The sequence below is a fragment of the Euwallacea fornicatus genome, chromosome 22 (genome assembly GCF_040115645.1).
Source record: "Euwallacea fornicatus isolate EFF26 chromosome 22, ASM4011564v1, whole genome shotgun sequence".
Lineage (NCBI taxonomy): Eukaryota > Metazoa > Arthropoda > Insecta > Coleoptera > Curculionidae > Euwallacea > Euwallacea fornicatus.
The window spans coordinates 3,275,065-3,297,095 of record NC_089562.1 but is presented as its reverse complement, the minus strand read 5'-3'; the positions used below and the strand labels follow the sequence as shown (position 1 = coordinate 3,297,095).

Genomic DNA, 22,031 nt, shown 5'->3' with positions numbered 1-22,031 from the left:
GTGCGACTTTGGCTTAAGCCAAAGTCGCACAATTCGTGAGGTCCGTTGTCGCTGATCATTAATTGCGTATAACATTTATAGCCCACTAAAGATAATCCGAATATCAGTTCTTCGGACGGCTTATTTAGAGCCTAACGAACAGGCGTACCTGTCTCGTAAATGCACTTACAACCGTGACAACATTGTTCCAATTTATTGCAATTTTATGACCTCCGAGCAGCAGGTGATTCTCAGATGATGACAACTAAATCATTTCGTTCCCGTAGGTTATGGAGGCCGAGGCATATTTTAGAGACATAAACTTGCATGGTCCAGTAGGTTTGCAATATTTATATGCCGATGCTGATGGTCGGTAGGATTTTATGTGATGAGTGATTCCAGAAATACAACCACTAATATACAGTACGATGTTTAAATTCGGGATTTCAATCTGTTTGCAAGCGAACCTATAGACTTCGCATCTTGTTCAATTAGAGCTTTTGCGAAAAGCTCGATTTTTTTCTTCAAAAATATTGAGTGCCGTGATACGAGCGCTACAGATGCAACTGAAACTATTACACTCCTTGCAGCTTTCAGCATATTATTAAACATGTGTCTGATGTTGATTATTATTAACGACATTTTATATTGTTCCACTGATATTTTAGGCGAACATCGCCTAAAAACGGACCTTACGAGTTCGGGACATTTTTGTCGCGTCCAAGAATCCTTTTCACGGACAATTTTCCACTTGAAACCAATCAGAAAACTTTCAGGAAATGAGAGCCTGAAAAGGTTCCGAAAAGTTCTCCTCGGTTTATAGGACTTTTAACCATCGATGATTTTCTGCTTTGAAGTCTGTCAGAAATGTCCGCGGAAACAAAAATTTCCAAAGTTTTAAGGTAAATTTTCTCCATTCATGGAGTGTTTATTAATCAACGACCTTCTGATTTTTTGCTTTTCAATCTGCTAAAAACTTCCCTGGACACATCGAAATCGTCATAAGTTCATACCATATAGCTGCAAAGTTAAGATTGGACGCCATTTTCCAGCTTCAACATCCTCTATCTCGCTAACGAAGCATTTCCAGACACGCGCTGAAATTAGTGAATCCAAATTTGTGTCTTCTACATTTGCATTTTGAGGTGAACCCATTTTTAAATTTGCAGAAATTTCACTGTAAGTGATATCCTTCAAAATATTGAGACTATCCGAAATCGTCATTCGGCCTCGAAATCCAAATTCAGAGTTTCGAAGTAATTTAAGCCTCGTGATACTTAAACTCAAACTAAACTAGTGGAACAAATAGAAGCCGAAAACACCAGTGGCGTGGAGCCAGGCGAAACTAATGAGCCAAATGACACCCATACTTTAACGATTTCTTCCGGAAATATATAGGGACGCGCGTTAGATCTGCCATCTACATGCACGTATTTCTTCCCTTTTTTTATTTTTTAATTATTCAGCAACAAAGGTGACTGGAAGCGCTATTTACAGGGAGTTTGTTAAATAGGTGTATAAAATTTAAACGCATAACTGGTTGCATTTTAAGTGGAAAATGTTTAATAAATAAATGTTCGCAAACGTTACATTTTCAAAATGCAAGATGTTAAAATATACAAAAAAAACTTTTCCTTTGAATATTTCCAATGTGGCTTAAATCGGGTTTTTTATTGACATAAAAAAAATCATATGAAAACGTTTTTTAATCTTTTTGTCAGTAAAATATAATATACATATTTCATACATATAATATTTTTATAGCAGCTCGTAAAACAGCTCAGTGTAGGACTCAAGCTTGTATTATCAGTAATGGTAGTCATTTTCAACAGTTTTTATAATATTCAACTAAGTTTTTTTTCTCGATTTTGAAATAAACCTTGCATTGATCAATTATTAGTAAAGTATTCCTGCATTTTTTTCGATTATGTTAACAGCAAAGAAAATAAAAATTGTTCTTAACTAAAGGCAAACTCAGTGTCGTACATATCGCGTGTAAATAGGTTGATAAAGATATCCCAACCGTACGCCAATGTCGCATGGAAAAAATATGAGTTTCATATAAATATGAGGCTTGTTACTAAACATTCGCACGCTAAAATTCAAAAATCCAATTCGGATCATATTGGAAATATTCAAGGAAAACGGTTGTTTTTTTGTATACTTTAATACACCAAATTTTGAAAACCAAGCATTTGCGGACATTCGTTTATTAGACATTTTCCATTTAAAATGCACCGAAGATTACGCTTTTAAGTTTTCTACACGCAGTTACGAAACACTCTGTATATACATACGTGTATGTACATCTAAATGGTAGCGTGTCATTCATCAGGAATCCTTGCTCATGCAGCTGAACGCGGCCACCTCGATATAGCTAATAAACGAAAAATTACTGGAACTTTGTTGATACGCATTGCTAACAGATCGATATAGGTAGCAATGTTGATAATAATAGCAATAACTTTCTAGGGCCAAAATGTCTGCTCATCTTCATATCAATATCTTCATCTTCGCTGTTTTTATGAGTGAATAAATTCGATTGCCCAGTGCAGCAGATAATGGCTAATTATTGTACACGCATTGCCCACCGGATAGTCGCATTTAACATAAACCGACATTGATGGTCGTACCAAATGTAAATCCACGAGTCGAAGCCCCAGGTGGCACGAATAAGCATCTTTTATTATTGTCTATGATGTAGATGATTTGGCAACTTTATTGCTTCTTTTATGCCTGCCAACTATTCCGATATCTGCCGTACTTAAGGTGCACTTAAAGAAAAAATATATTAATAGAAGAAATAAATTTAAATAAATTGGAGGTCGCGAGGAATTGGTGGATTCCATGACTTGAAAACGGCGCTGATAAATCAATTAAAAAAAAAACATACTTAACCATGAGCCCAAAACATAAAAGAGTGTAAAGCAAATAGTACGTCAGTGATTTTCCAAAAATTTCGGAAATGCTGTAAGTTTGTTTTGTGAGTTTCCAGTATACTTAAATGAATTTGATGCCTCTATGGAGATCTACCACTTAGCCGCCCCTGTATCTTAAGTAATGAAATTCTATTTATGAAGAAGACACTCATAGAAATTAAAAAAAAATTAAAATGTGTTATGTCTGAGATTCAGTGGCTTGCCTACCGTTTCTCCTAATAAATTTTTTAAAGTTCTTTGGGGTTGCGAGTGAATTTAAGATTTTAGTGTCTCCGTGAAATCGTATCCGCTCCGCCTCTGTGTCTTGTAAGATTAAATGCCGATTTCCAGAGGTCGAAAAGAGCCGTTGAAAAGTCGGCGGGTTAGGTCTCATTTCTGTCATCAATATTATTCGATTAAAGAATTTTCCCAACTTCTGCTAGCAAATGTCCTCTATGAAATGTCACTTGCTCTGTTCTTGTTGCTTATGTAATTAAACTTCTATATATAGGAGAAAACAAAGAGCTGAAATGCAACCACTTTCCTCGAAAAAATCAGTGGCTTGCTTCTCATTTCTCCTAAAAAATTTAAGATATTTCGGAGGGTCTGTGGGTGAATTTAAAGTTTGTTGCTTCTGAGAAATGGCCCCTACCGTTTGTACTTTAGATCTTTGCGCGTGTGTCGAATTAAGTAAGATGTACGTATCTTGCGTGTGTGGGGGGTACGCAATATTCAAATTACAAATACAGAGCTATAATATGCATGTTTTCTCCCGATTAGACTAACGGGCGAAATTGGCAATAAGAATATATGCGGGTAGAATAAAGATGGTGGTATGAACGTATGTCTTTGAATCGGTAATTTGTTACAATTCTAACACGATCAGGGACATGACAATACACGTTAATGATTTCACTATGTCTCGTACGACTGTAAATAGTTTTCATTATGTTAATTTAAGTTTTTTGATGTTTAGTTCATGAATTAATAGTTGTTGATCTAATTTTTTATCCGTCTCCGTCGTATCAGCTTTTTTATTTCAGCCCAAAAGAGGAAAATTCTTGAGACGCTACTGGCCATATTTTATGTCGACCTTGAATTGATTTGATATATACAATTCGTATGCATGACCCACGTGCAAAGATCCAAACTGCAAGTTATAATTCACGTACATATGTGTGTTGTGCGATTACATTTTTGTTTTGTATTCTTTACTAATTAACAAAATTGAAAATTTTAATTAAAATTAAACTGTTATTTCAGTAAGATATTGAAACAAACGAATCTGCGAAGATTTGCTTGCGAATTCTTCAGGTTCGTTTCTTGCATAAAATGATTCCTATTTCACTCCTGTTTCTTGTCCGATTCAGCTTTTGATTCGTAGAGGTCTAAAATAGAACAAAAATTGAAGGAAATTCCGGAAAAAAAAATTGCCTCGAAGCCGATTTCTCCTAGCGAAAGAGGGGAATGTCGGAACTCCTATGAGTGAATTTGTGGTTCGCACTTCTGTGAAATGGTAGCTGCATCGTCCCTGTTTCACCGGCAATTGAGTTTCTACCAATAGAGATCAAAAGATGATTTCTTCGCCCCCCTCGAGGCGGTACAAATCCCTCCTCACTAAAGCGAGACAGACGAGCGACAACTGAGCGAAAAGCCTCATCGTAAGTCAGGTGACGTAACGCGACATAGCTGCCATGTAGAGTGTCCGAGTCGGTAATAAAGATGCAAAGATATCGCTGTGTAAGCTGATACGGAACAAATTGTAGGAGCAGTGCTGCCAACATGGCCCCGCTATCTGATGAGATATAAAACTTTATTACACATGCAAATTACCCAGAATGGTGGAATCCATTCATCATTTTGCGTAGTAGCATATATCTTGATAAGTTCTTTTATACGTAGTCGCGTAGGTGTCTTATGGCACTGCTGATACTTACGAGGACCGTGTGAAGAAACGAAGATTTATAGTTATGGGGCCGTAGACAGGAGGTTTGTGTCTTAGATAAGCTAGGAACATGATAACATTGATATTGGAGTTTGGATTAAAGAGAGACGTGACCTAAACTGACTACTGGTTGTGCTCACGAGAGCATCACTCTTCAAGTGAACCCCATAAAACACCTACGCGAGCGCATATCTCACTCTTTATGGTCTTTTCCAGCAAAATGATGAATGAATTCCAACAGGTTACCTAATTTGCATGCGTAATAAAATTCGTCATACCATCTGATAAGGAAACCGTATACTCTCGCAGTAGCTCTTCACATTAGCTACTGCGTTTAATATGGCTCTTCCAGGGTTAAAAAATGCTCTGTCTAGCTATATCCTCACCATTTTGAATTTATAATACAGGTAGGTCTGCCTCCATTCACATACATACATATGTATGCATTGAGCTGTCCCATACGTTTATATCGGACCACTTATGGGACTATAGACAATGGGGCATTGTATGGACGAAATCTACATAATGCCGCGAAGATCTTGACAGTCCCGTTTGGTTCGCTTCCAGTTGATTTATAGCTCTCAAAGGACGATTCCCGCCTTTTTCCATATGGGCTTTCTATTGGTTACAAGACTTATTGCGGGTTGAAGTGACTTGACAACCAAAAAATACTCCGATGCAGTCAAGATTACCGTCAAAATTCCCTGTTTAATTTGGAAACTTTGTACCTGGCACCGTTGCCGAGTTGCCCACGAGGATGTCATTAGTTTTCCAGTGGTGAGTCTTCGAAGCAAAGCTGCCAAAAACAAATCTAAAAATAACGTAAAACGATCTCGCCCCCTAAAATTTCTTATGGGACAAATTTGGATTTCTCTCGAACACGAGTTTCACTCAAAACTCTAAAATTGTCTTCCAAAAAAGGGATTTTTAGATTCTGGCCCCTAAACCGCAGATAAACCCTCTTTTAAATCACTTTAGTTCATTGAATTTTTAATGCAATATCGAAATCTTTAGGTTACTCCAAAGAACTCTAAAATCCCCTAAGGTAAATTCGAGTTAATTGATATTGCGATAAAACCGGGTTTTCAGTTTGAAAATGAACCACTAAAATTTCCGACGAGACAAGTTTGGAATACAAAAAAATCCAAAAGCCTCTGAACTTAGTACGAATTATGAGGATCCTTTTTAGTCCATTTTAAAAATTAACCTGAACTGATAATTATAAATCACTATGAAATTTCCCATTAAGCGGGTCTCGGATCTTCGCAAACCTTCCAAATTTCCTAAGGACAGTTCGAGTTAATTCAATGCAAAGTGGTTATTTTATTACCTAAAAGTCAGTGGCGTGACGGCAGCTTTCAGAACGCTTTTTCAAGAAAACAGGCTCTATATTTTGTTTTTACTCCTTCAAGGGCATTTTTCTGCCCCTTGAATTTGTGTTTACGAAAAATGTACGGCTTCGGATAGCTGGTACACGAAAATTCAAAATGAACGATAAAATCTTACGGAGGAAATAAAGATTCAGGGTGTAGCAAAAGAATTTGCAGGGAATGAAAGGAGGTGAGAAGTCAGGAAGGTGGCAGTTTCAAATTTTATGTTGAACGAAATAGGCTTGAAAATAATTCAGGAAAACGACATAAAATCCAACAGAAAACGTTCGATCTGAACAGGCCTGAAGCTTCTGAGAGTCGGTCTGGACCCTCAAAAATTGATAAAGTTCATGCGTTTTAAATTAATTTAAAGAGACAAGGAAAAACTCCATAAATGCGATACTAATCCGAACTAGCGAAAATTTTGAGTCTTGAATCTGAGTCATGAATGTAAAATAATCTCGCCGCCAAAACGCGATTTAATCTAATCGTTCATTTAATTTAATTAAATCAAAAATTCCCCCGAGAAATTGTTGCTGTAAGGTGAAATTATGATTTTGTCCAAATAAGAGGCTGAGCAGAGCTTCCGAATGGAAAAATCGAAAAAGCGGAAGAGGAGAAAATGGACTATTTCTTAGGCAAATTTCACCTGTAAATGAAATCGTAAACTACAGTTCAGTTCTTCTACTTTTACATCACCTGCACAGAACATTTTTAGTACTTTACTGATGTGTTGTCACGTCCAGAGACTTCTGTGTGCCTCGTTGGGCTCCCGCAGAGGGAATTTCACGTCAGCCTCCATATACGGGCTGCCGTAAAGTATAATATTCTCGTGATTTCTAATTACAGCATCAAGATATGAAGCCTGTAATGTCAGGTATACAGGGTGTCGTGTAGAAAAATAGTAGGAGGATACATTTTCTACGCACCTTTGTGCGTAATTAAATTCAAGTTTATTGCTCTAATCGAGGATTTTTCCATGATAGTCTTCAAATAAAATAGTTCTCTTTGAAACATGGAATAATTCAAAACCCTCATGTCCAGTCACGTTTCCTTTGCCCATCCTGTATCCTTTCACATATCATGATCAGCACGTTAGTTTCCTCGACTTCCATCCGAAAGAATTTTTATTGCATTTGTCTGGGTGCCTCATGATATTTTTATTGAAGTCCGTTTTTTAGATCTTATCATCGATAGGTTAAGAGACGTCTCGAAGACGTTTTCTCACAGTAACTTCCATCATCTTGTGCCGTCATAACTGAAACGTTGTTGGGTGGTTAAAACCATATTTAATTGGCCAAGTTAATAATAACGTCGGGTTTATTTTAACTCACGTCTAATATATGTCGGTTGTGGTTATCATTAAGTTCGTGGATTATTTTATTATCCTTTTGATTATTGTAAGCATTAACGAGTTCATAATTTTATGAGGAAGATTGGTATCTCCGCGTGGGTACTAATAGCGATGATCAAATGATTATGGTTTTCTCTGGATTTTCAGACAGAATGTTATTGGAAATCGTCATGCCTTCGCTCGGTCATCTTCCGTGAGGTTTCGCCTAAGTCTGACAACTCGAGGACACATCCATTGAGGATGGGTCGATAACTGCGTAGCACCTCGACTTCCTCGTGCTGATCCTACACGGCGACATTCTCCTCGCGGTTTTTTTTTATTTCGAAATCTCTTCGCCATACGATAAAGAACGCTTTTACATGTGCCAATTCATAATCCGAAGATATAAGGGTACCTAAAAATGGAACAAGGCCTTAATATATCATTTTCAACCGACTGGAAAAAATATAGTTGACAGTGTAAGCTAATTCCCGTATCTCTTTCACTTTTCATAATTGCAGGCCTCGGTGCACTCAAAACACGTATTATTGGGTCGTGATAAATGTTATCGCCCCATTTTTCTGTAATATTACATGAAAGGTTTTCAGGTGAGTTTTTCGATAAAGTGCCCTGTTAGCTTTATCGCGACATGCAGGAATTATCAGTCTACAACAATTTTGAGCTTAAAACGACAAACTAAAATTGCGGCAATCAATGGTCAAAGGCAACAATGGCAACATCATCAATAAATAATGCTTCGGCACGTTCAAAAATGTCAGATTCTCTTGATATCTTTAGTAGTCCTATCAGCACTTGCTGAGCTAAGCTGTATTAATGATTCACGTGCGGTTAAATTATGATTGGAGAAGGCACGATTTTCTTTTCAAATACATCCAGGTTTCGTTATTTTACTGCTTCCACCTTTCAAGGGTAATTACCATTTACAACTTTGTTTCAAATAGATCTTCGTGAATAAAATGTTCTGTCTTTTCTTTTAGGATTCTCATATTTCGTTCGCAACTTTGCCACTTCTCCTCGGCTTACGTTTCTATATGTCGAACGATGATAAGCTCTCTCTTTAATAGATTTCTCGATGAGTTTCCAAACATTAACGGAACTGACGACACCAATTAGAGGCACCGTGCCTGGTCACAATCGTAAACTAACCAAATCCAATTAATTTACAGCACTGCTCGTATTTCCGTTACAAATTTTTTCAGGTGTCATTACGCACCCCGAGAACAATGCGATCGCACTGAAATAATGGGCTGCTTTATTGCCGGAGAAAAATAATGACTTCATTCAACAAAAAGCGAAAATTATTATCCACTTTGTGAATGGAAAAAATTGGTCACACCAGACAAAAACTACCGGACGATATCGCTTAATATGTGAAAACAGTAACTTAATTAACGTTTAAAGTGGGTTAAATTACACCCTTTTTGCCAGTATTGGTAATTCATGTTAGGAAGTGTTTAAAAAGCGAACATGTGACACACGGTATGCATTCAGGGGCAAATTAAGTTAGGAATTGTTGTAAAAAGTTCTATTAGAGTTGTGAAGAAATTAGGTGCCATTTGTCCAGTCCCACGATTGGTAATGACATGATTAAGGCTTTTAGCTATTTCTGCTGCGGTTTTTGTGCATGGCTAATGGGAAAATAACTGTTAAGGAAAGAAGAAGGAGAAGAAATTTTAAAGTCTCATCTTCTCGGCAAATCTAAATCCGATACCTACATATATCCCGCCTAGGAAGGCCGTCGGGATAATCGGATTTAAAACAGCGCGATTGCCTTTTAAATCATCCTCTCGAATTTTCATACAGTCAGAATTAGTACGGCAAAGTCAACTCATCCACTGCGAACGAGCGGACAAATGACGATGACATATTTTAGCAGAATGGCCGCCAGCACATTCGGATTTAAGCCCGCGTGATTTTTAGCACACGCCACTACACCACGACAAATCTTATTTGAGACTATTTACACCTCATTTTGAACATATTCGATGAAAATACCTACACGTACTAAAATGTAAATTTAAATTCTTCGGCAAAAAACTTGCTCTGGAGCAGTTTCGACTCGGTTGTTGTTAATAATAATAATAATAATAATCATCGTAATAATAGAGAACATGCAGCATTTTGTATGCAGATGAGGTATCGAGTGACCCGATTTACATGCAGATATATGTCCTGAGAAGCTTTTTATATGTTTAAGTTACGACAATTCTACGCTATTTGCATGTAGATTCGCGTATTTTCATATTTCTTATGATGTTCTTGCGTGCGGTTTGAGAGGAAACACGTGCAGATTTTCTTATTGCTGCCCATACGGACGTTGACGTTATTACGTATGCATTGCATGTAGCTGTTTAAAGAGTTACTATCCGAACAGAAGCTATGTACGTATACGAGGTGTGTGACCTATTTTTTGAGAAATATACTGTCACATGTCTAGTTAAAAATTAGCCGTAAAAAACGGGAACGTTAATGGACATTGGACGCCATCAACAGGCTATATCTTAATAATTATAGAAGCACCTGTTTATTAGCTTCCTAACATTTCCACTGAATGCGTTTTCACCGAAAATATTATAATTTCGCCATAACGCGTGTCAACTTTTAACAGGTTCTGGTCTTGGAACCACGTATCTGTCGGCATAAATTAGGCAGAGACCGATTCCTAATCAATATTGGGTCATTAAAGTGGTCCCCGTTGTTTCGTTTACACGTCAAATTAGAATGTTAATGATTATTGAAAATCATTACACTTTGACTGATTCTAGCTTAATTAGAAAAACACATTAGGCTGTCTATGATTGAAGCCATTGGGGCTGAATTAGGGGGTATTTGCATCCAAACAGCAGTATAATCACAAACTACTTTGCATACTTTGCTTAGAGCGTGAGAAAAAATCGTACGTTTCACAATTTCAAATATTGCATAATTATTTCCCAGACTGACAAAAGCTAAAAAGAGTAATCTCCATCGGGACAGAAATTGCCTTGATCTTCAGATAAAGTTCGTATTTTGATGGTTTTTATGGGCCCAAAATATCAGGACTTAGACGAAAAATCGGAGAAATTTTAGGAACGGTAGAGGGCCACAGAGGGAGAACTTGATAAGAATAGGAAAAATCAAGGAAGAAAGGATTAAATAGCTAGAGATGTTACTTCGGCGCATGCGAGTCAGAGAGAAAATTATTTGCGAGTAGAAAATGTCTAAAGGCGAAAGAATAATTCAGGTAAAGTCAAAAATTGATAATCTGACGCAGAATATTCCGGAGAAAAGTGAAAAGCAATGTAGAAAGTGTAATATAGATTAAGACTGACAGAAGGTAGTGAGAAAAGAATTAGACGAGTTGTTTCGAGAGATAGATGATGAATAAACGAGAGGTGAAACGAACGGTTCTGTAGGCAGTCCATGTGCCCTAAAACATTTCAAAATTTAAGTAATTCAAATGACGTCACCTTTAAAGTTTCCCTTAAGCTTTCCCGAAGTGTTCGAATACCGAAGAATCGATCACGCTCGATAGGACACACTTCAAAGCAAAATACAAAAGGAAATTGGTGCGAGTCGAAATACTCCAAAAGACTAACTCAAAGAAAAAAGTGATAATTAATTAATTTAGATTAATTGCAAAAGAATAAAGCAATATTGACTAACTCGTGCTCTTGAATAACGGATTTCTAATTGATCGCGATGTTAACGTCCCGTTAAATTTTTTAAATTAGTCTAGACCATCTTGAAGATGAAACTATATCGAACGGGATTTCTATCATCGTGTTGTAGACCGTCAGGGAACTGCGTTATTTATTCCTTTTTAATAGCAAACGACACTAAACTGCATTTCCCAAAGCGCAAACGTGCCCAAGAACCCCATACCCCATGCTGTCCCGGAAACAACAACCGTTACATACACCCATCGATGTTTCACACAAAAATGCACCGAAAGAGGGTCACAACGAAAAGAAACAAACACAAACGAAACATTCGTACAAACAACTGTAACAAAGGCGTTAAAAAATACCGTATAATGTGTAGGGACTTGGCGGGGGGGCCTGGGTGGCCCCCCGTGGAGCCCTGCGCCGGATTTGCTAACCCCTAAAGTGGGTTCTAATGTGGGCCGCTTTTGAAGGTCCTGTGAATCGCTTTTGTTTGGGCGGGAAGTGATGAAATGTCGGGTTTGTGTGATGATGGGATAGTTTCCGGGATATCGATTGGGATCAAGGGGTTTGCAGGCAGATAATAATCTAGAGGAGAAGTCGAAGTGAAGCGCTTTGGAAAGAAGTAAGAATTTAGTCAAACTCACTGATATATATATATTGGAAATAATAAAAAAAATTATATCTCTCTTTTGTCTGGTACCTTCGAATGCTTTGAGAAAAGCCCAAAATCGCAATGTATGCCTTCAACACGTGGCAAAACGTACATTCGGATAGGCTCGGTACCAATTCGAGGGATCTGACAAAATACAAATGCCGGTTAGCGAGAAAAAGGAACCATTGGAAAACGAATGATAGCCGATAGAGACGAAATTAAAATCGAAAAGAGGGAAAGACATAGATAACGTAGAAGTTACGTAGACTGGAAGAATAAAGTAACGAAAGCAAGTGGGACCAGTTGATAAATAAATACAATCCAAAAAAAAAACCGTATGGCACAACGTAACTACGAAAGGGCAATAAGTCTCTGTGGCCAACCCATGACCATGTCTGACTAGTGTAAGGTAGGTTAATATTACAAGCCGATCTAATGTTGTAACCCATCATCAACAATCCGGCATATTAATTTCAAGTTAAAAATATCTCCTCGATGTTTAGGCGCGTAGCAAACCTCCACGTGATTAGCCATGTGACGAGTGACTTGTGGGCCATACTTCGACAACAACTGTTATCTTTCATTGCTAACGAAAGGGAAGTTGATACGCTTCAAAGCCGCCGACGAAGACAAGAAATAACGTCTTCTGCCTAAAAAAAAAAAGCGAAAGCAAACACACACCCCCAATTTGTTAAAAACCCGAATTAGATTCAAAATAACCTTCTAAAAAGAGGTGGTTCTCAGGCTGCACCGAAGACCTCCTACTTGAATGCGTTGAATAAGCTGGCAGTTATTTACCCAAGCCAAACCAATAGATTAAAATCTAGATCAATACGAATCAATAAGTAGATTTGTGTCTACTTAGGTTAATAAATAACTCAACCTCTGGCGCAAAATATGAATATTCATCAGCAGGTCTGCACGGTCTAAACATTCACAAGGTTCTCTTGCAGTAAAAGATAAATCGGATAAACATTTAGTAATTGTTGCAAATTTTATGCGCATTCATTAGTAATTGTTTTTAGTTTCGGATCGTGTAATGTAGGTTGAGATTGTGGGCTTGATTTGGGCTTTTGATGTCGACGAAGGAGATGCGGTCATATTTCCCATGATGGAATCTGCGCAAGAAACTTGTAGTTTGATTGGTATCGTAAAAGTTATGAATAATAATGAAGTGTTGGTGTCTCTAGTAATCTCAAAAATGAGACGGGAAAAAATTAAAAAGCCATTACGTGCAGCGAGTGTCATCTGTTTTCGCCACTAATTACCTCCGAGGTGCAGACTAAAACCGTTATTAATCGTTTAGGAACTTTAGCTTCTTCCGCCTCTAAAAACTTGTTAAAGACACGCGGTGCCAACTTTCCCGTGATGATTTATGGGTTTTGTCGTCGATTTCTACACACAAACTTGAGGAAAATGCGTGAAGAGTCAAGCGGAATGACAAATATGCGAATTCTTCTCTTTATCTTCTTCTTCTTTTCCCTCTCTCCCTCTCCGTCTCTCTCTGAAATTACTTTAATTAAAATCCTATCATCTTGAACTTGATAGATATGTCTCTGTGTTGGCGACACTGGCTGTTTGATTACTCAGTATAAAAAAAAAAGTAACAATGGTTTAAATCTGGCCATCCTGACGGCCGTTATGAAGATCTACCTATTTATCGCCCGATTCGTATTGACAGTAACTTTCGAACGCCATTTCTGGATAACTGAAGGTTCAATAGGATGATTTCAAAAGTAACCACCGTGGTCTAGTCCGGCCATCTTGGTGGTCATTCTGGAAGATATGTCATTTATTTATACTCGCATTCTCATTGGACGATATATTAAAGTTTTCATTAGGCTTACCCCGAACGACCAGTTCAGTCTCAGAACCGGTTTTTCAACGTGCAGTTAGGGAATCGCAGGTGTCAGATAGCAAGTAATTGGCAGATAACGTGTTTTTCAATGTTTTCTTTCCAAATTAAAGCTAATGTTAACCAACAGTTGAAGTAAGGGCAGCTGCCTAAAACATTTCTGCAATGAACATGACCAGTTTAACTGATGTTTACTCTTGACTCTGAGTTCATTTTCATGCAGTTTATTAGGTCATTAAAGAACCGGTCAAGGCGTCCTTCTTAATCCAGGTGGGAAGTCTTGACATCCCCAGCAAACATTGGGCCAGTTCTAGATGTGATCGTGACAATCCTCATGGTCTAAATTAAATAAGAGAGGTTTAATGCGCATAAACTTCTAACAAATTTTCGTTCGAGAGAGCACCGTTTCGTTGTTCCAGAAAAAATGTTGGCTTTTAAGACTCCTTAATTAAGACAAACAACATTCAATATCGACTTTGTTGATCTATAGGTGAATTTAGAACGTCTTGTCGAAATGGGAAATTAAATATTCTTATCAGTCTCCATTTTGTTGAGACGACGGAAGGGTTTCCGAATCCGTGTCCAGAAATTCTTCCATCTGATGTTCCTCGCTACTTCGGTGTAGACAGATCTGTAGATTAGCGATTTATTCACCAATTTCGCGATTTGATATCGCAAACCTTTCACATTGGTATAAACCTCGCAAATGATAAAAAGAGGATTGATCATCAAAACCTGGTTCGCTCAGACAGAGACTGTTACTAGAAAAATGTTCAGTTACCGGCTAAAATGTGGAAATTTTACTCACGTCTAGGGAATTCTTCTAGCAGCGCAATAAATTAGCATTCGTTTAGTTCCGCAACTACAGAATCGCACAGTAATACTAAAACTGCAATTCTTTAGCAGTAAAAAAACATATGTTCCCTACTGGCGTGTGGTAAAGTGGCTTTACTTCAAGCGTTTTCGAGCTGGAAATAACACTTTACCACATGCGTGCGACAAACCATATTAGAATCAAGGAAATTAAAATAAAATGTATCAGTATCAACGTTTCTTTATTTTTTTTTATCTGTAAAGCACCTCAGAAAACTTTATTTTATGTTTAGTCTGTCGAACCTCCGTAAGCCTGATCAAATAGATTTCATCGTTCACATTGCGCTTTTACAGAGCGTCCCCGAACTAGCTAAACTCGGAATTAAAAAAAAACCAATGGTACCCTTGGAGAACCACTTAAATTTACCATTTTAAGCGACCATTATCAGTTCGACTCATTTGCGCTTTGCTGACTTTCCAGAGGTTTGAACGTAAAATTTGTCTGTATCTCTCCTTTTGTTAAATTTTCAACTGTCCATTGCTGCGATATTTGCCCCTTCATATACCACGCCACGCTTCACACAAAACATCTAAAATCAAGTGCTTCCCTGTGCCGGTACCATTTCTTGAGTTTACCTTACCTCTAAAAGACTGAGAGAGGTGCCAATTATCGAAAATCGTTTGCACAGAGAAAAACTGTATTTGCAAAAATTGAAAAACACTTAAAAAAACACTAAAATATCGTCCGAAATTCCCTCCTTGTTGGGCCAAACACGACCTGCACCTCCAAAGGGTGGATGTCCAGATGGTGCGACTGATCTCCGCTCCCCTCCCACCTGTCTGGACACCACCCGCGACTATTCTTTGTTCAACTTCTTCAGCTCTGTCCACCTTATCTTTGTACATAAGAGTTGTTAAGAGACCCCAAATTTTTGGTAAATACAGTTTTTCTTTGTGCGAGTTGTTTTCAATAACTGACCCCCCCCCCCCCTCGCTCTTTTAAAAGTAACGTAAATTCAAGAGACGGTATCGTGGTGAAAAAGTACTTGGTTGCAGATGTTTTTCATGACGTCTGAAATAGTGAATGGTGAGCCACCTCCCGAAGCTTGGTAGGGTAGGTCAGCGACACGCTGTATGGTAACAACCCGCTTTACGTCTGGATTAATGGCAGAAGTAAGGCTTCCTCGGAGAGATATTTACAAGAAATTTCTTCGATATTTGTGAAACATTGCGGTTATAAGGCACCATTTTTGTTAGTTCACCCAAACCATTCTCCGTCGATTTTTATCTCTTTAGTTGTATGGTCTTTGAAGTAGCCACCCAAAACATGCGGTTAATGACTTAACGACTATCTTTCTCATCAAAACTCACCGAAATATCGGGTTTATATGTTTATTCCGATGCCTCCGATATCGTCGGGAATAAGATAAAAATCACCCAAAACCGCCTTTATTATACCTACTGCTTTTACGATGGTCACTAACTCGTCACTGTTTAACGGCTTCCAAATTATTCAGACTATTTTATGGTCTTGACAAGTTATTATGACTCAATAAATATCTAAAAACGTACGCTCCAACGTCGATGTATGGAAATTTGAATATCTGTCGCCGGTTATTTTTACCCTTTTCCTTCAGCAACCTTCGAAATCACCTTTGAAATTGCATGATGATGGTATTTACTTTCAATGTGTGACCATGCCTAGTACTTATTTCCTTTAACCCTGAGCTCGCATTTGAACTAATATTCTACTCGGACCTATTCCCAACCTAACCAGCACAATTTGCATACTAACGACCATAAGGCCTGTATTTTACACCTTCTGGTGGGCAGCTGAAGAGTGACAGTTATTGAGGGCATTTAACGGTTAGGGTCGTAAATCCTAATCGAATATCGACGTTTCTCGATCAGTTGTCCGATTTCATAGTGGACTTATTCGTAATTGAAAGGACATTCGTGCAGTCTAATGCTGCCCTGGCACGTTACGTATTACACTTACGTTTACATAAAGGTTGTGGCTTTATTACCTCCCAATGACGGTGGGTTTGCGGTTTACGGAGTTGGATTAGATCACGCCAGAGACGAGTTATACGAATTGTTTGTAAGAAGTTGCAGGAAGAATTAGCGTGGCGTTCTTAGTTTCCCATTATTCCTTCGCCGAAGTCTAGGACCCCTCTGTAACCACCTTAGAGCGGCGATGGCGCTTTTCTTTGTCAAAGCACTTGTCTATACCAAATTGGGCTGTAAAACCAAGAGCGCTGAATAAAACCCAACTTTACATGTAGAAATGCCATTCTAGGAAAATCGTTTCAAAGGCCATTAACGCTTTTTCGCACGTTGGATGCAAGTAGAATACGACCGATGGTCGGTAAATAACAATTATTCAAGTTGATGCGGTGGCCGGTTTTTGTGCTAAAGCGGCGCCTAGGAAATGCCAATTGAGACCCATTAAACTTGTGGTAATTGCTCTTGTAGAGGAAATTAGCGATAGGTGGTAAACTCGATCGCCGCCATCGGTAAATGGCAGACACGCGAAATTTTCAAAGCGTTAACCACTCGCTGACTCGAAAGCTTTTTTTTATGGTTTGACTGGCTTCTTGGCTTGCATCGAGAACATTATTTTTAATGAGTAAAACCTGCGGTTAGCGAGACAAAATGGAAATCCTTGGATCAGCTCTAAAATCGGCGAAAGCGCCGAGGCATTTGGTATTCCTGTCTCTTGTCCATCTCGTGCGCATTTACTCATCGCTTGTCATTTTTGTAACCTCAGACTCATCTAAAACCGAAACCTAAAAAAGGAACTTTATCGGTTAATTAAAATTAATGAATCAAAATCCTGCTGGGGCTCTCGAGATGCGCACAAAAAAATCGTTTAATGATGGAAAGGCATATCTCGTCCGTACAACTTATTACTCACATTTTTGCAATAGTAATTAGTGCAGGTTTACTCGGTATTTATTGGCAAAAATCTGCGATAGTTAGTGAAATATTTTACTTGGAACAAGTGGATGAAATTGGATTCCTTCTAATTATTTCGCGTAGACATGAGTACTTGACTTGCATGCACAGTGTCCGTTAACGAACTAGACCATGTGGCCAATGAGGTAAGAATTAAATGTTATGACAAATTTTTACCCAAAAGAATATTGAGAAATTCGTTATTTGAACAATTTCTACAGAAATCCTACTGAAACGGGGAGAAATTTGCAGAACACTCGCCAACACACGAATCTCGATGAATCTAATTAGAAGAAGTTTCAGACGCTGAGTCCTACAGTAATCGCATCCCCTAGAAAATCAAAATATAAGGGTGCAGGCTGTTGTTGTCTCGCCACTTGCTATTGAACTTGAAATTCTTCCACATCAAAGCCCTTTTCCGTATGGTAGGATCCTCTAGATCAGTTAAAAGCGACCGACTCCTTAGAAATCAATCCTCATGAAGAGATCGAGATCCCCTTATGACCGATCTTCTGCTACTTCATGTTATTCTGGTCCTCTTTCGAATTTCCACACTGTTAAAAAATGTTTGACTTGCGCTTTTATGAACTTCTCGGTAATCCCTAACTACATATCCAGCCTACCTCCTACCGTTCCTTGACATACCTTTCGTAAGTTCCTCTTCATGTTGTATTTTTTCTTTTTCTTCTCTTATTTTATATTTGTGTATGATATTTTCCGGATTCTCCAATTGTTCATGATGCCTCTTATTCCTTGCCCCCGTATGACTTCCAGCCCTCTCGTGCAACTTGGCACTAAGAATTAAATGGTCTCAACTTCAACAGAATTTCGATTAGACTTAAGTAATCATACTCTTTACAGGTTTATATGGAGACTGGATGATTGTAGACTATTCTGGCACGAATCCTTTAAAGTCGTTTATATCAATGCTGTCTCGTCTGTCTTATCTGTTCTGAGCAATTTAAGTGGGACTAGGTCATGGATTCACAAGAAGACAAATGATTCTTATGAACTTCTAGGCATAACCTCTCTTTATTTTCAGGTCATTTGAGATCGTTTCAATCGTCCTTCCAAAGCTTTAACTACACTCACTTTTACGTGTAACGCATCACCCATTAATAACAATAAATAAGTCTGGTAATTTTGGCAAAATAATGTTTCATATCCGAGCATCGAACCGTCAGAATTTTAATTAAAAAAACAACGACGTATATTAATTAAAAAGTTAATAATGAGTGACATCGCCTCGTACAGCAATATTACAATATATTCTTCGCGGATTTGCTTTGCAACAAGTGATCAATATCCTCCTGGGGTATTTCGTTCTATGCTACATCAAGTTGGTTTCGTAAGTGATCCTAATTGTTTGAAGGACTCAGTGAATTTTTAATGCGGCCACTCGCCATGTCCCAAACATGTTCAATAGGTGATAGGTCCGGTGAGCGTGGAGGCCAAAGCAGTATTTCCAATTGAGCTTGTTCCAGGTATCTTCCGATAATATTTGCAGTATGCGACCTTGCACTATCCTGTTGGGAAATGTCATTTGGTAAGATCTGTATGAAGAACTCTAATAGTGACTTCCAGACGTTGTCAATGTAGCGATGTGCATTTAGAATGTCTGGAACGAACTCAAGAAACCTTTGACCAAGACATATCTCACCCCAAACTACAACACCGAGTGTTAAAGTTTTGTTAGCCATATTTTCGAGGCAGTGATGTGGTTCCGATTCATTTTTCGAGCCATTTGAAGAAAAGGTAGTCCGTGCTTCTTCAAGCTGATAATTCGTCCTCTATCAAAATCTGAAACGTAAGAGAAATTTCGACGTTGTCTCACTGAAGACATTTCGAGATGTCTTGTCGATAGTTCAGCAACAAAATAAACTGATATTTCCATATAAATATTATTTTATTTACTAATAAATAAATAGGAAATTCAGAAGGTCGATGACAAAAAAGCCATTGGGGTTTCTTCTTGTTTACTGAAACTCTGATCATTTAGTTCTCTATCATGAAGTATTATTTTGCCCTACTTGCAAGACTTAATTAGTCTCGGTACTGGGTGGTGAATTTCATATAAAATCGAATCGATATAAACATAAAATTTCCTGGACTGCAGTCGAGGAAAATCGAAACTTCCAGGAGAAAGCATAAGTTGTCCTTCCTTCGTTAATTTTGATGTTTTTGCTGGATCACTTTCGGATCTACTTTACCGGTTCAAAGCAAAATATAAATTTACATTAATGAAATTTTTTATTACTGTGTCATACGCGTCATAGTCGTAACTAATCGAATGTACCAGTGCACAATGATGTCGACAATGGTTGCACTCAGCTTCAAAAGGGGGAGGTCAGTACCCTCCTTGGTTTATCACCGATCTGGTTTAAAAGATAGGCAGAAAATGTCGTCTCCATAATTTGCTAGTTAAAACCGCAGCCAATAAATTTGAGCAAATTAAGTTTAATGCCCAAAGATGTGAGATACAGCTAATAATTTTAGAGCTAATAAAATGGAAGAGGAGTGGCGTGCCAACGGAGATCATGTGTAGTACTGGTGAACATGGAAATGAGCATAGTGCTGCTAAAGCTGAAGTACGCACTTTTGGCCCTGTGTTTGAGATAAGCAGGCCAAACAATACATCAATTTTTTGGAACAGTGGTTAAATTGGATATTCGCAGTGGTATGAAAACCCTCAAAAACGGCCATTGCATCATATACTTTTGAAGGTGTGCTGAGTCTGTAGTGCCCTCATTAAAACATATACCTATTAAACCTGGCCCGAAAGAGTAGTCGTTTTCCTAATGGACTTACAGAGAGCCCGGCTGCACCAATTCTTAACGACGACAAAAGAGAAAATGTTAGAGCTAATTACAGATCTACAAATTTACTAAATGTTAAGTGAGATTTGTAAGGGAAATATTTACAAATCCATATTCGAGCACATGGAGATATTTGAATATATCTGCATGGTTTTTTACCTCATAAACCAACAGCCTCAAGTCGATATGTTTTCTGTGAATATTTGACAAATGCATTGCTAATTAAGCAAGAGCTAGACGTGATTGATGGTATTGATTCCACATAAGTCTTTGATGAAGTAAAGTACGGATTCAAGGAGGGATTGCCCTAGAGAGGAGAATGGAGGCGAGGTTCTCTGGCGGATCATTAGTGTTCATAAATTAGTGCTTGACGAATAGAAGTAATTAAGGAAAAAAAATTCAAAGTAGGTTCCTCTGCCTTTCAATTCTGCAGTGCTGGTCTACACCAGAGCGGTGTCCTCATCCCTTTAATTCTTCAATTTTATCAAAGATCTGCCGGAGTGCTCGAAGAGCTCCTCGGGATTTATGCTTGCAGACGATTTTAGCCTACTTGCAAACGTTCAAAAAAGATTTTTTCGCTATTTATATATCGAAGAAAACAGCATTTATCCATATAAAGTTTTATACCACTCCATGCTCAAGAGCTTCGGCATATATACATTGAGTTCTAGGAGGAAATCTCCGGCTGTTCTATTTACTTACAATATAATCAATACTCTGAAATATTCCGACTGTGATCTTATAAATAGTAAGCACGTCGAAGTGCCAAAGATTAGTTCAAGAGTATTTTCTTTTGATCTATTTTCTATGGACAGGAGGTCCTTATCCATGTTACTTCTAATTAATGGCTGCTATTTGTAACAAGTTCACCTCTAAAGAGCTTAGTGATTTAAGACGTATTTTGTTGATGCAGCAATATACACAAGTGTTAGATTTATACTTTTCCGAAGCAATTTCCTAACGAATAATTACAGTTCGACACGATCAGTTGGATCGAAAACCTCGGGGTGAGTTTGACTCAGAAATGTGAGCTGCTGCACCACGTTATGGATTTTCAAGAACTGCAGACGTTTTGCGAAGGAGTTGCAGAGCATGACGAGGAGAGACCCAGGAATGCCCGAGCTAACAATAAAGAAAATAATAATTAGAAAATATTAAATTATCATTACGTAAATGTAGCCTCTTTGGAGATTCCGTGCTTCCGATCCTGTGGCTTCTATACCCCTTTCGTAGTAAGGAGATTCGAATGTTTAAAAATAGGCATCGACCGCGGACTTCGCCTTTTCATTATTAGAAAATTTCTTTTCACCGAACCATTTTTTCAAGTTCGGGAATACATAGGAAATAATCTGAGGAGGTCAAATCTGGCGGATACGGTGAATGAGTCATCAAATTGCTTAATTTTGGTGTTTGTGGCGACGAAAGTGTGGACTGATGCGTTATCTTGATGAAACAAGACTTTCGTCGAAAGAGACTTTTTACGATTTCTTCGAATCACGTGTCGATTACAAAATTTTACCGCGTTCGCGAATTCTCTAAAAGCGGCTCTAGAACAAACTCAATCGAAGTAGCTCCTTAAAACTTTACACGTAAGCTCTTTAAAGTTAGGTTTTTATAATGTAGGGAAATTTTCAACAAGAAAACCGCCACCCGTATGTCGACTTGGGTACTTCTGGAACTCGTAGCTCTGGTAAATCTGCTTTTACGACACGAGGCTCATCACG

At 38.1% G+C, this 22,031-nt stretch overlaps 1 protein-coding gene across 2 annotated transcripts in view; it reads left to right on the top strand.

The window, feature by feature from the left end:
* LOC136346169 (protein apterous-like) overlaps positions 1 to 22,031 on the top strand; it is an 85,044-nt gene that overhangs the window by 44,718 nt on the left and 18,295 nt on the right. The window lies entirely within an intron of this gene.